This window comes from Protopterus annectens, chromosome 3.part0, assembly GCF_019279795.1.
Source record: "Protopterus annectens isolate FY-2018-M chromosome 3.part0, PAN1.0, whole genome shotgun sequence".
Taxonomy (NCBI): domain Eukaryota; kingdom Metazoa; phylum Chordata; order Ceratodontiformes; family Protopteridae; genus Protopterus; species Protopterus annectens.
The window spans coordinates 254487992-254502667 of record NC_056731.1 but is presented as its reverse complement, the minus strand read 5'-3'; positions in this window follow the sequence as shown (position 1 = coordinate 254502667).

The window sequence follows — 14676 nt, the reverse complement described above, 5'->3', positions numbered from 1 at the left end:
TGTGTGTGTGTGTGTGTGTATATATATATATATATATATATATATATATATATATATATATATATATATATATATATAGTTATGACAGTTGTACAGATGTAGACTTGTCTTTGTTGTTTCACAGAGTACAGTACATTCAAGGGTACTGTACATATGTACACAAAGTGACTGTCCCATTTGTTTTCAGTACTGTGGAATACCTGTAGTAGGATGTGCATTATAGACTTTATGCAACATGTATACAACCCAGATGGCTTAGTGGTGCATCTGGTGCCCTAAGTGTGTGTGGTCCAGGGTTCAAGACCTGCAAGCCTTGTTGATGCTGTCAATTAGGACTTCATAAGACAGTTGTAAGAAGGTATAAATGTGTTTTCATGACAGTAAGCAGCGGGTGCACACAGGTAACAGACATGTACTACTCGCAGTACACTTGCAATGCCCTTATTTGGCAATCCTGCTGATGTCACCCACCTACGAATGCACCTCTGGGACTGCTGTAATCCAGTAATCCCCATGGCGCATGCTGTAATGTGTTAAACTAGTTTGGTAGGTTTTCTAATCCCAGACAGGTCAACTGTGTGTGTGTCTACTTGCCTGTGGAAGAAATTATGCTTTTAGAGTATGCACACTCTTTACAATTCACATGACCACCTTTGGCAATCCTGCTGATGTCACCCACCTAAAAATACACCTCTAGGACTACTGTAATCCAGTATTCTCTGTAGCGTGAGCTGTAACTGCATATTGCTGTAGTGTGATGAACTAGTTAGGTTGGGGTTCTATTCCAGAAGAGGCCAACTGTGTGCGTGTCTGTTTGCCTGAGAAAGCAACAAAGCCTTTTAGAGTATGCACACTCTTTACAATTCACATGACCACCTTTGGCAATCCTGCTGATGTCACCCACCTAGAAATACACCTCTGGGACTACTGCAACTCAGTGTTTTCCACAGCGCATGCTGTAACTGCATATTGCTGTAGTGTGATAAACTAGTTAGGTAAGGGTTCTATTCCAAGAAAGACCAACTGTGTGTCTCTGTCTGCCCAAGTCAAGAACAATGCTTTTTATAGTATGCACACTCTTTACAATTCACATGACCACCTTTGGCTATCCTACTGATGTCACCCACCTAGGAATACACCTCTAGGACTGCTGTAACTCCATATTCTCTGTAGTGCATGCCGTAACTGCATATTGCTGTAGTGTGATAAAATAGTTAGGTAGGGGTTCTATGCCAAAAGAGACCAATTGTGTGTGTGTGTCTGCCTGTCTGAGACAGTAGCAATGCTTTTTAGAGTATGCACACTCTTTACAATTCACATGACCACCTTTGGCAATCCTGCTGATGTCACCAAGCTAGACATACACCTCTGGGACTGCTGTAATCCAGTAATTTCCATAGCAAGTGCTGTAATTGTGTAATGCTGTAGTGTGATACACTAGTTAGGTAAGGGTTCTCTTCCAAGACATAGCAGGTGTGTGTTTGTGTTTGACTGTCAGAGTCTGTGTGGAGGTGGCTGTGAGTGTCTAACCACTGGACATGTTGGGTAGTGGATTTTGTAGTTTTCCAATATGGTATCAGTCTTATATGTCACAATGTCCATCTCACGAGGAGTACAGATGTCAGTCAGCCAAGGGACTGTGTTGGCAAGCCATACCCCTACATCTGGCAAAAGGCCTGGTGAACAAAGTATGCAACCCTACTATTACCCTGAATACATCCTAAACCCATGTGTCATACACAAACACACTTGCCTAGAATATTCAGCTATGTTGCTAGTACCCTGTAAATTGATGACAGATAGTAGGCATGGTGTGATTGCAGTGGGCTGCAGAGGGCATGGCACCCCGTACAGCAGTACAATAGGCACATAATTGTGGACAATGTGCCTTCACTATGTTCCCCACTGGATGCCTGCAACATATGTGGTGCCATCAAATGTGATCCACAGAGGCCATACAATGCCTTACACATATGCCCTGTATGGACCAATGCCACTGACACCAGGGAATACCTGCATCATACTATCAATGCAGGTGCAGGGTCAACCTGCTGTCTATAAGCAGGTCCTGCCACACTAGGCCAGTATTGGCATATCAGAGGATAACAGTCTGTGTACACAACATGTGCTATCCAAACCAGGTACACCTGTACATGTTACTGTACATTTTTGTGGGAGGTGCACATCCCAGGCAATGTTCATGTCAAGGACTATCAAACACAGACATGGCATGCATTGCAAAGCTATGGCCATCCACTATGGTAACCACAATGTCAGGACAGTTCATACAATACCCATCTGTGTGGGACATTGCAGACACTACACCCCTGTACCACACTGCACACCCCATGTCGGGTGGCATGATGCCAAGGATTACCTCTCACCCAGCCTTGTATAACCATCTTGCACAGCCAACCACTATACACCCATGAAGCAATGCACACATGCATGTCAGTATTGGCACCTTGTATCTGCGTGTGGAGTATGATGCTCTCAACCACAGTCACTCCAAGTATAACTCCCATTGGCATACCGACAAATGTCAAACACGTTCACATGCCCTAGCCCATAGAACCTCTGGATATCCTCTGTGGTGCATGTAGTACCTGTGCATTACTGCAGTGTGGCAAACTAAGTAGTTTGGAAGTGTATTTGTGGGCCTGGCAAAGAGTGTCAATGTGAGTCCATTAGAGAGTGTGAGTGTGTTGACAATGACATCCGTTCATGTGGACAGCCATGTGTGCTACACCTAATGTATGTCTACTATATCTCTGTTGCAGATGTCGCGCACCAGCACACATATATGTTCTTACAGCACACCAACATGTCAGCTTTGTGGCACATGGAGCAACTGCATGCACTTGTAATAGCAATGACTAGTCAGTCAGGGGTTTGAACCCCTGTACTGGTAGGTGTGTAATAGACAATGCTTAGGTATTAGTCTCCAAGCCCTTCTCTGGTGTACTTTGCCTCTGTCTGTCCCTCCCACACACTCTCTGGTTGATGTGGAGGTGTACACCTGCTCAGCAGCAGCTTGTGTTTTGTAAGTGATGGTCATGATCAGGTGATGGCCTCTGCACCTATTGCTGTCCTCCTCTAGCTGATTGCATGTGGAACAGCTGTGATGATGTTACCATAGCCAATCGCATGAAAAACACAGTACAATATCTAGGAACATCATGTTGGTGTTTGTCCATGACAGTCGCTGTGAGTGGTACCTGGATCTGGTGTTTGGTAAACGGCATCACAGATGATATCTGGATGTTCCTCAAGCAACATACACAGTAGGAAATAGCCTAAAAACAGGAGGGTGATGTGCCAGATGTGACTACAGCATGTAAGTGTAGCTATGCTTCATTGAGACTACTGCCTGTTTAACAAGTTGTGTGTGGTAATGGCTATTCTGCATGTTTTAAAACTGACAAGACAGTGCTCTGTTTGTGAGGGACCCTCATCTGTGGGGCCATCTGTGGACTGGTCAGTGTGTGGAACCATTTGTTTCCTGTGTTACTCACTGAACACACATATGTGAACTGCAGGAGCATAGTGTGAGGATTACGGTCAGTACATGGTGACAGTGATGAGTTACTGCCATCGCATCCCTGATTGGACATATGTCACATGAAATAGTGGTATGACAGACACTGTCTGGGGTTCTCAGTGACATGCCAATAATGGGCCACTGTATATAGCTGCAGTCACAAGTCTTCTACATGTTGTACAGATGTCATGCAGTATATATGCATGTGTTGTGCTCCCTCTGCAAATGTATACCATCTGTTGTGTTGGGTTGATGGTCATATCTATGTATGCTGTTATAAGTAATCCTGAATGCTGTTGACTATTACTAAGCCATATCTTTGTTTAAACTGCAACACCATAGGCTATATGGGTTTGGAGGTCCCGGCAAAACCTTCTGTCCCACTTCAGCTGGCCATGGCACCGGGAACCAGCATATCTGGGGCCCAGCCTTGGACCTCCACCTCTGTTGGCTCTGCACCACCTTCTGGTGGTATCGCCACTGAGGATGGGGCTTGTCCCCCCGGGAGCAGGTCCAGACAGGAACATGTCCGCTGTCGTACAGTCCCGGACGTGGTGCGTAGGGGGCTCAATAAGGGGTTTCAAGGCCAAATATGCCAGCTTGAGGGCAGAGTGTCACATTTACAGGGTGAGGATGCCCCTCCTAGACAGCCCCCAGCACTACCACCTTTGCAGCTGTTTTGGTGCAGTGGTGGCACCTCTGACCCACTGTTTCCATCTGGGGGCTCATGGGTTTGTGACTGCCGAACACCCCTCCCCGTCCAAGGTGTATCCCCCCATATGTGTCATATACCAACCCTGTATGCTGTCCTGTCTGTCATCCTACCCTACCTATCCTCTATGAGCATACCTACTCTCCTTCCCCCACATCCCACTCTCACCCTATGGAAACAAAAGGCCAATCGGTTCCTAGAACAACATTTGCCCCATACATAGCTGTCCATTTCACACACGTGTTCACTGGGCACATGTAATCCTTTTAATATGCATCACAACATACTCCAGTTGTCCTCACCCCTGTCTCTCAGGCACATGATCCTAGTATGCACATGACTACTAAAGGTTCCAGGTACACGTGATGCGGATGACCCCATTGTACACACAACACTACCGGTCCCTCTATGGTTAGCCCATTTACCTTTATCATGATGATGATGTTGCACACAGCACCTTGCAAGAGTACTGCTCTCACATAATGATTGGACAGGAACTGTTGTGTTAATGTAAATAACATGCAGAGAGTGATGTATTTGGCCAATGTACAAATGTTTGTGTGTATGAATGGCACATGTCTGTCTGAGGGAGTCTTGATATTACATAGGACAACACCACTACATAATGCAGGCATTGCTGGTGTTTCCCTTTTCATTCCTTTGTAATGCTTTGTTGTCACATGGGATGTTCCTGATATATCTATATATATGTATGTATCTATATCTGGACATAGACACTCACACATACATCTACATGATGGAATATACTGTTGAATGACTGCGCTGGATGACATGTCTGTGATAAGGTCCGATGTCTGTATATCTGCCATGGCTTAGTGGTAAATCACAATAGCTGTGTGTGCAGGGTCCTGGTTTCAAGCCTTGCAGAGGCCATTTATTTTGTTGATGGGCAGAACAAGGCCATTGGATACGGAGTGATTAAGGCACATTAAAGCAGTTGTGAGCAGGTGTGCATGGGTTTGCATGGAACTAAGCAATGCTAACCTCCGGTTACAGTTACTTACACTCAGCTAGCCTCTACATTGCTTTACCAGTGTAATACTCACATACTGGTGGCCAAACAGGCTTACACCCGCTTGCTCCCGCATTTGGTGTTTATATCTGACACTCACACCCCTGGGTGGGAGTGAGGACTATGATATTACCTTGTGATGCCTATTACATCGGATTACATGCCTACAGTATTGGGAATGGCTGCCCATTAAACGACAGCATGCCGTTCAAATGTTCGGAATCCGCGGCCTGTCCAGAGTTTGATTCATATTATTGGTGTGTTCCTCTTACAATCTGCACCTGTCTGGCTAATACATAGGAACTGACACTCTTCAATACAAACAAGTAAATGGGTTTTGGAACCCACATCCTTCAGCCGAGTCATGCTACTGCATACCTAATATTCTATCATCTTTCTAAGGTTGTCAGTGGAATATGTGCTTTCTGTCCCTATCAGACCTCTCATACAATTGGGGAAAAATACAAACTGAATCAGGGACATGGCATAACAACATCAGGGACACATTTAAATTATTGGTGCTATTGACCTGACACATTGACAGACTCAGAGCATATGAATTCATACACGTATTCTGAGGTAAATGATGTTTATAACTCTTATATGTTGTCATTATTCATTACGTGCAATTCACCACCTTTCCTCTAAATGTCACTAGTTTTTGGAGGGATTAAGTGGGACAGAGTCAGAAATTGAATCAAAATCAGGGACGTCCCTAGAAATCGGGGAACGTTCAGAGGTATGGTCCCTATTTGTTCCCCCAATGGTTTATGTCCTGTCCAGTGGATTTGCTCTTAGAGGTTGAGAGGTTTGGACATCAGCTATGCCCATTTTGGAATATTACTTACATCCCTGGGGCGGTCATAATATGACTGTGCCAGCCAACACCTGCACACGTAGGTCCATAATTGCATGCCCATAGTTCCCCCACCTGCCACTCCTCTACAGCACTCATCCCTACTGTGGGTGCAGGTGGGGTATAAACACACCACTACACACTGCCCACTCTCCCTGTGTCGGGACACATGTCGTACATTGTGTCGACCCATGGGTTATCAGGCTTGCACAACCTACTGGTCCGTGTACATCTACAGCCTGGTTTGATGAGTCATTACCGGGACTGCCTCCGATGATCATTACTTTTTGGTGTCCCACAAGGGACATCGATGTCTATGTTTCAAGATTAGACCTGGCAGGTCTCTCCCACTGGTAGTATCCTGCCGGTAGTCTGGGAAGTAGTGGTGTGTTTACTTTTATTGTGTGTCTGTATGCCTCACCGGCCTAGCTGGGGGGTGGGGTGGTTGATGCTATGTGTTACATGTTTGTTTATTGGACCCCTCACCCACATATGCACGACCTGTGAACATACGTAACTCTTGACTGCTGTATCATATCCTAGCTATATACATGTGTATATTTACAGTCACATATATATATATATATATATAGCTATATACATTACTATATACAGATATATCTGTATATGTATGCATACATGTATATTTATATTTTGCTGTATGTATATATATATATATATATATATATATATATATATATATATATATATATATATAAAACAACATATGGGTCTATGAGTGTCTGCATATGTATATATTTATATATGGGTATGTATCTGTATTCTGTCTCTGTATGTATACATTTGTACTACAGAGAGGGAGAGGCTTATCTCTATGTCGCTATGGGTAGATATACACACACATACCTCTACATATATACATCTACAGCTGGTTATTCCGTTCCTTGCCATATAGATTACACTTTGCTGCAGTGGGAATCGTAGTGGGTGTGACTGCTCATTGGGCGATGCCTCTGCCCAATGAACACATTCACTTACATCCCTAGGGCTGTCCATATAGGCTCACATCAGTCAACACCTGCACACCTAGACCCATAAGTAGCTACCCAGAGTTCCCCCACCCGGACCTCCTCAACAGCACCCATCCTTACTCTGGGTCCTCTCTGTTCTGGACACACCACTACATGCTGCCCACTCTCCACTTCACGGGACCCATTTCATACAATTGTCTCGACCCATGGGTCATCGGGCTTTCCCACCCTTGTATTCCGAGTATGTATACACCCCAGCTAGAATGTTCATTCTATCACCTTCTTTTGGTCTTGCCAATTTTGGGGGTGTCCCACAAGGGACACTCCTGTCTGTGTTCCAAGATTAGAATTCATGGGTGCACTGTGTACCCCCCCAGTTATATCCTGCCTGTGGTCTGGGGAGTAGTGGACTCTTTACATTGCCTGTGTGTATGTTTCCTGTGTCCAGCTGGGGGGGGGGGGTGGAAGGTCATACTACATGTTTCATGTTTCTTGCCTGGGCCCCTCACTTCCATTAGCATAGCCTGTGAACATATGCCATTCTTGTGTGCTGTTTCCGATCATAGCTGTATATCTGTGTATATCTATGCACACACACATACACACATATATATGTATGTATATATATATATATATATATATATATATATATATATATTTACATATATGTATATATATATGTATATATATATATATATATATATATATATATGTGTGTGTGTGTGTGTGTGTGTGTGTGTGTGTGTGTGTGTGTGTGTCTGTAAAGCAATGCATACCCCACGCAAACGCACTTACACATACTTACTGGTGTTTATATATGCTTGAACCTGCTTAATTGTGCCTTATTCATTATGACACTGACACTTCACTCCAGTTAAATTTTAATTGATATTTTGCAGGTTATACAGTGGACAGATGTTGCAATATGTTCAAGTACAGATTACCGATGGTAAATGGTATGTGATGAAGTGGGATTCAGTACGGGAATATCTGTTCATTAGGCGGTTGCTCTAACCAATACACTATTGCTCTGCTGCTTCATTTGCATATATACCCATATACCCATGGCTCCTGGTTCCCCAAACACACACCCCAACGCCTCCCTAACACTGCAGTCATCCATTCTCCAGTTGGATTTGCGGTGTATCCACACCACTACACACTGGCCACTCCCTTCTCCTATAGACCCATCCCATCCTTTAACTCACTCCACGTATCCTCAGAACTCCCAAATGTTTATTCCACAAACATTGGTGACATGAGCGACTAAAAGTATACTATTCACAATTTTTGGGTTGTCCCACATGGGACACGCATGTGTTTATGTCAAGAATAGACTCTATACTTCATTATATCTTTATTCCAGTTAACATGACACTACAATAAATTAATAAGTATGACTATGTGGTAATGCACACATTACACATGAGAGCCTAATTATGTTTGGTGTATTTTTTTTACAAATAGACCGGTTTAGTAATTGGCGTTGCTGTAGCAGGCAGATCACAGGAATGATTCCATGTGTGGGAAAGTCCTCACATTTGATTTTTTTCAGCACAGCACTGACTTCGGACATTGTACACACTTCTGCGTTTTAGCAGTTTCGTCCCATCCTTCTTCTGCACAACCTATTATTCTATCTACTGTCAAGGTTTGTAAGGGCACATTCATGTTATTTATGTCTGCAAATGGAATGAATGTGTTACAGAGAATGTACTTCTACATACTAATGTCTGCATGTGTGTATGCATATATACTTATAACGAACTCACTGACCTCCACGGGGGGGGGGGGGGTCCAGTTAGAACCAGACCATCCAACCCTGGCATGCCTGGCTCCATAATTTCATACCCATAGTTCCTCCACCTCACCCGTGTTCAACATACATGCATACCATCCATTGTCCACTTGTTATTGCAGCCATGACACACCTCCACACATTGCCCTCTCCCGAGCATTAGGGACCCTACACATATGTTGTCCCAACCCATGTATTCTCAGGCTCTCCCACCATTTAGTCCTTGAACATACCTGCCCTTGCTTGTGTAATGGTCGGATGGCCAAATGGTCTATCAATTTTTGGGTAGTCCCACAAGGGACTACCCTCTGTGTGTAAAGTAGACTTAGCAAATCAACAATGTTACTCCCACTGGTAATATCCTGCCTGTGGTGTGAGTAGCAGTGCCTTGCTCATGCCTGCCCAGCTTGATATGACATACGCTGACAGCGCTATATAATACTGGGGTTGCTGTTGATTCCCTTCTCATTCCTTTTGTATGCTTTATTGTTACGTCATTCTTTCTTCATATATATATATATATATATATATATATATATATATATATATATATATATATGTATGTATCTGTATATACTTATATACATTTCCTATGCTGGGCACTGCTTAGACCCATGCAAGCACACTCAGACTTGCTTACTGGTACTTATATGTATTTACTGCTGTTTATTTGTGCTTACACCTGCTTACTAGTACCTTATTCATTATGAGAGTGCCACTTTGCCTGAATGATATTTAAGTTAAATATCTCATGAGATACTCTTATGTCAGGTTTACAGCAAAACGACATTCATTCCACATGGAAAATGATATGTGCTATTGTTGGGCTCGAACCGTTTGTTGCGGATGCTCTAAACACTACACTACACTATTGACATTTATGTTGATTCCGCATGTTTTTCTCTATTTGAATGAATATGATGTGTAAGCTACACTTGGCGGAGGGCAGCGACATGCAAATATGCTGCGCTTTGCTTACACCTTCGATATTGCAGCAATTCAAATGTATAATAAGGACACGGGGAATCTAATTGTGGAAGTTCTAGGGACAGGGCTCAACATTCCACTACATGCTTGTGTGTTTACTACTTCGATTTTATTTCACTGTTTGTGGACACTCTTGTATGCTTAGCATACATTTTGGTATCCACGGACACTGAATTACTGAGTTACTATTAGGGGTGGGCTCTACTAGTAGGCATAGGTTTTGCAACTGTCGGGGCATGTTTACAGCTCTGTAGAGCATTTGTACATGTCCCCTGCACTCACACACATTTCCTGTGCACGTTGAGGGTGTGGCGACATGCCCTCATACATATTCATATGGTGCTGCTGCGCCATCTGTAGTGAGGACGCTCGGCGCAAGGCTAAAACCATCCTTGCACTGAACTTCTTGAATCCCGGGGCAAGTCTAAATAACCTTAGATGGATTTAACTTTACTATCTTTAAATACGAATGGCTTAAACAACCCTAGCAAGAGATCAAATCTACTGAAATATTTAAAGCTGAACAAAGCATAATTTGTCTTCCTTCAAGAAACTCATTTCAAAACAAATGACAATTACAAATGGAATCCTAAGGAATATTTTATATTGGCCCAATCCATTTATAAGACAAAGACAAAAGGGGTAACAATTTTATGGAAAACAAATGTGATTAACCCAGAAATTATTTATAAGTATGAAGATAAAGAAGGCCTTATGGCATTAGTAATAGTTAAATATAATAACAGAATATGGACCCTAGCCAATCTATACTGCTTCCCTGGCATTGGAACAGGAACTGTTAAAAACCCTTGAATTTCATTTCCAATAATTATAAAGGCAACTTAATATTAGGAGGAGATATTAACTGTATATTTGATATTTTTGAAACTACAAATAAAAGACCGCTGTGTACATCTGCTGTATCAAAAGCTTTAAACAAGCGGTTAGAATCATTTCATCTTGTAGATACTTTCAAATTTAAAGAATATAAATCTTTGTTGTTTTCCCATCAATATCACAGATTTAGTACCCAAAGCAGAATAGATAAAATATTTACTGTCCATGACTTACACTCTAAAATCATTAATTTCTCAATCACTCCCTGCCCCTTTTCAGACCACAATTCATTGATACTAAAACTTCAAGATGTGTACAAACCATTAATCTTCAACACCAGAATTCCAGCATATATAACTAAAATTAAAGAGTTCAAACCCTGGCTATTATCTGAATTACAGTTCTTCTTAGCTATTAATTATACCACAGAGATAAATAAAATAATGATATGGGACTCATTAAAAGCTTACATATATGGTAAAACCTTAACTTAGTATAAAAACAAAAATCACAGAATGGGATTCTGAATTATTAGATCTACAATTCAAACTTTTGTTAGTAAAAACTAAAAAAAATCAAAATCATTTGGAGATGAAAAAGAAAGTAGAAGTATTAAGCAGTAAATACAACGAAATTCTAACACATAAAATTAGTTTAGCTTTAGAAAAACTAAAAGTTAATACCTTGGTCACTTCTCCCAAATATATACTTAATTTATCCACAAGCATCAAAATACAATTAAAAGTTAATAACATTAAAAGTATCTTCCATGAAAAGAAAGGGAAAAAACAGAAAAATTAAAACTAGACTTAACAAGCACAAACACATCTGTCTAGCATCCCTTTACATCCCCCCAGGGGACAATATTTCAACACTTGAAAACATCCTCTCATGGCTCTCTAACAATATCAGCAATGAAACCATAATCTTAGGAGATGTAAACATCAACTGGGCCTCCATCCAGTCTTCAACCAACCCTCTTAACATCAACCTATTTAAGTTTTCCCAGCTAATCAATACAATAACACACCCATCTACAAACCCCTCCTGTGGCACCATCCTTGACTGGATTCTAGTGTCACATCCCCACTATTTCTCAGACAGTGGTACTCTTCCAGACCCTCTTAGTGATCATTTGCCTACTTTCACTCGCGTCTTCCTTGCATCCCTTACAACCCATAATTTCATCACTACCCAATGACAAAACTTCAACCCATCAACCTTCATATATTCTCTAAAAGCAGTAAATTGGAACAATCTAAAGACACTACCTTTAGAAGACGCAGTTGCTCACTTCAACTTTACCTTCTTAGAAATACTTGATTCCCAAGCTCCTCTAAGAACAAAAAGAATAAAAACAAATTCTGCCCCCTGGTTAACCAAAACCACACTATCAATCATGCGCCTTAGAGACAAAGCCTGGGGACTCTATCTGAGAAATAAGACCCCAGAACAACATATTGCTTACAAATCCCTTGAAATAAAGTAAAAGCTTATAATCTCTGACAGACAAAAATACTTCTTCACACTCCAAAACAACAATAAAACTAACCCACAAAAGTTTTGGAAGGGAATCTCTACCCTCCTAAACCCCAGCAAACCACACACCCCAACCCCAGACCCAAATATCCCAGACCTAGATCTAGCTACACAGTTCAACTCCTTTTTCATCGACTCTATTAGCAAACTCACATCCTCCTTCACACACCCCTCCTCATTACCTAATACACCCACAATCTCTCCCACAAACAACACTCCCATCATCACCACTTCCTCCTCACTCTCATCTTCTCACCATCCATCTTCCACCTCTTCCACTACTCTAACTCCCTCTTCACCCATATCTTCCTCAAAATCTCTCTCCCAACTCTTCTCTATTCTCATTTAAACCTATTCCCACTTCCACCATAAAGAAACTCCTTCAGAAACTGAAGCCGTGTACCAATGCTCCTGACAACATTCCTTCTTACTTCCTAAGTATAGCCGCAGAAGCTATTGCCTATCCCATCAGCATTCTAATCAACCGCTCCATCCAAGAATGCACAGTGCCCCTACTATGGAAGCAAGCCTTCATCATCCCCCTCCACAAAGGAGGTAACAATTGCAACATCAATAACTTCCGTCCTATTGCTATCCTGTCGCCCATATCTAAACTTCTGGAAAAGTGTATCCAGCTTCAACTCCTACCACATCTCTTAGATAACAACCTTTTAACCCTACACAACACGGATTCAGGCCAAATCATAGCACTATGACAGCCCTCCTGTCCTTTCTTGAGACTGTTAATACAGCACGAGACTCCGGTCACATTGTTTCCACCTTACTACTAGACCTCTCCAAGGCCTTCGACACTATTTCACACAGTCTGCTCCTATCCAAACTGTCAGAACTTAATCTCTCTCCCTCCTCCATAAATTGGTTCTCCAGTTATTTATCAAACAGATACCAAGCTGTAATATGGAAGAAAGCCACTTCCTCCTTCCTTAGCACCCCCACTGAGTTCCCCAAGGATCTATTCTTGGTCCCATCCTCTTTAACATATTTATAAACGACTTCCACAAATCTATCCCTTTTGCAAACATCATCCAATATGCCGACGACTCCACCATAATCTGCTCTGCCACCTCCCCCTCTCTGCTCCAAAAACTTACTCAAGAAGCTTTCTCAATTACCGAGCATTGGATGAAAATAAATCACTTAGCACTCAATGCCTCCAAAACAAAACTAATGGTATTTACCCCCTCCAAATCTACTTCTTTCGATATAAACTCTTTCTCAATTACCAGCCAAAACAACTCACCCTTGGAACTGGTATCTGAAACTAAGCTACTAGGTGTCCAAATTGACAATCAGCTTAAATTTAACTCCCATCTACAACTAAATATTAAGAAAACACATCAAAACTAGGTATGCTCTACCGCAGAATCAGTATCTTACTAGATCATCCAAAATCACTCTCGCTTCCTCCTTTCTCATCCCCTCTCTTCTTTACGGGGCTCCACTACTGACTAATCTTCAGACCTCTCTCAAAAGCCAGCTTTCCTCCTGCTATAACAAAATTGCCAAATTCGCAAATAGCCATAGGTCCTCCACCCACCACTGTTCCTCTCTCCATAAACTAAACTGGCTCGAACTACCTAATCATCTTATCTTTATACAGCTGACTTTAGCTCATAAGCTCATTCTTAACCCTCTCTTTGTCCCTCCCTGTCTTCTGCCTTCAAAATGCACCTACCAAATAGAGTCTTAAGGTCCAACAATCAAAACCTACTCAAAGTTCATAAACCATCTTATCTCCCAGGTAAACACTTATTATCCTCTAACCTGTCCTCTGGAACTCACTCCCACCATCCATTCACACCTCTAATCACTACATATTCAAAACTCCCTCCATACACATCTCAGGTCCCAATGGGATTGTTCCTGCTCCCACCCTCATAAATATATGGCATCCAACCTCCTCTATGCCTTCATACTCAACTTTACCTAACAAAGCTTGTGAATAACTACTCTGTAATGTAATGTTATGTTCCCTCTCAATTACAACTCTGTTATGTAAATCACATTACTGTCTCAGTTCACTTACTTCGCATTAATCTTCATTTATTGTAATGTTGAATGCTTCTTGAATTTTGAGCAAAATGTTTTATCTACTACTTGTATAATTATCATTATTTTAGCAATCTTGTATGTACCTAATTTTTGTCTGTGCTGGAGCTTTTCTCCCCAGGACTCCATTGAAAACGGGTTCTTTTGGCCCAATGGACTATCCTGGTAAACCAACTGCAAATAAATAAATAAAAAATAAATAAATAAAATAAGATCTGCAAGCACCCATATCCTACAAAGAAATTACATATACAATAAAAGAGGGTAAAAATAATAAAGCTCCAGGTATAGATGGCATAATTAAATTTAAA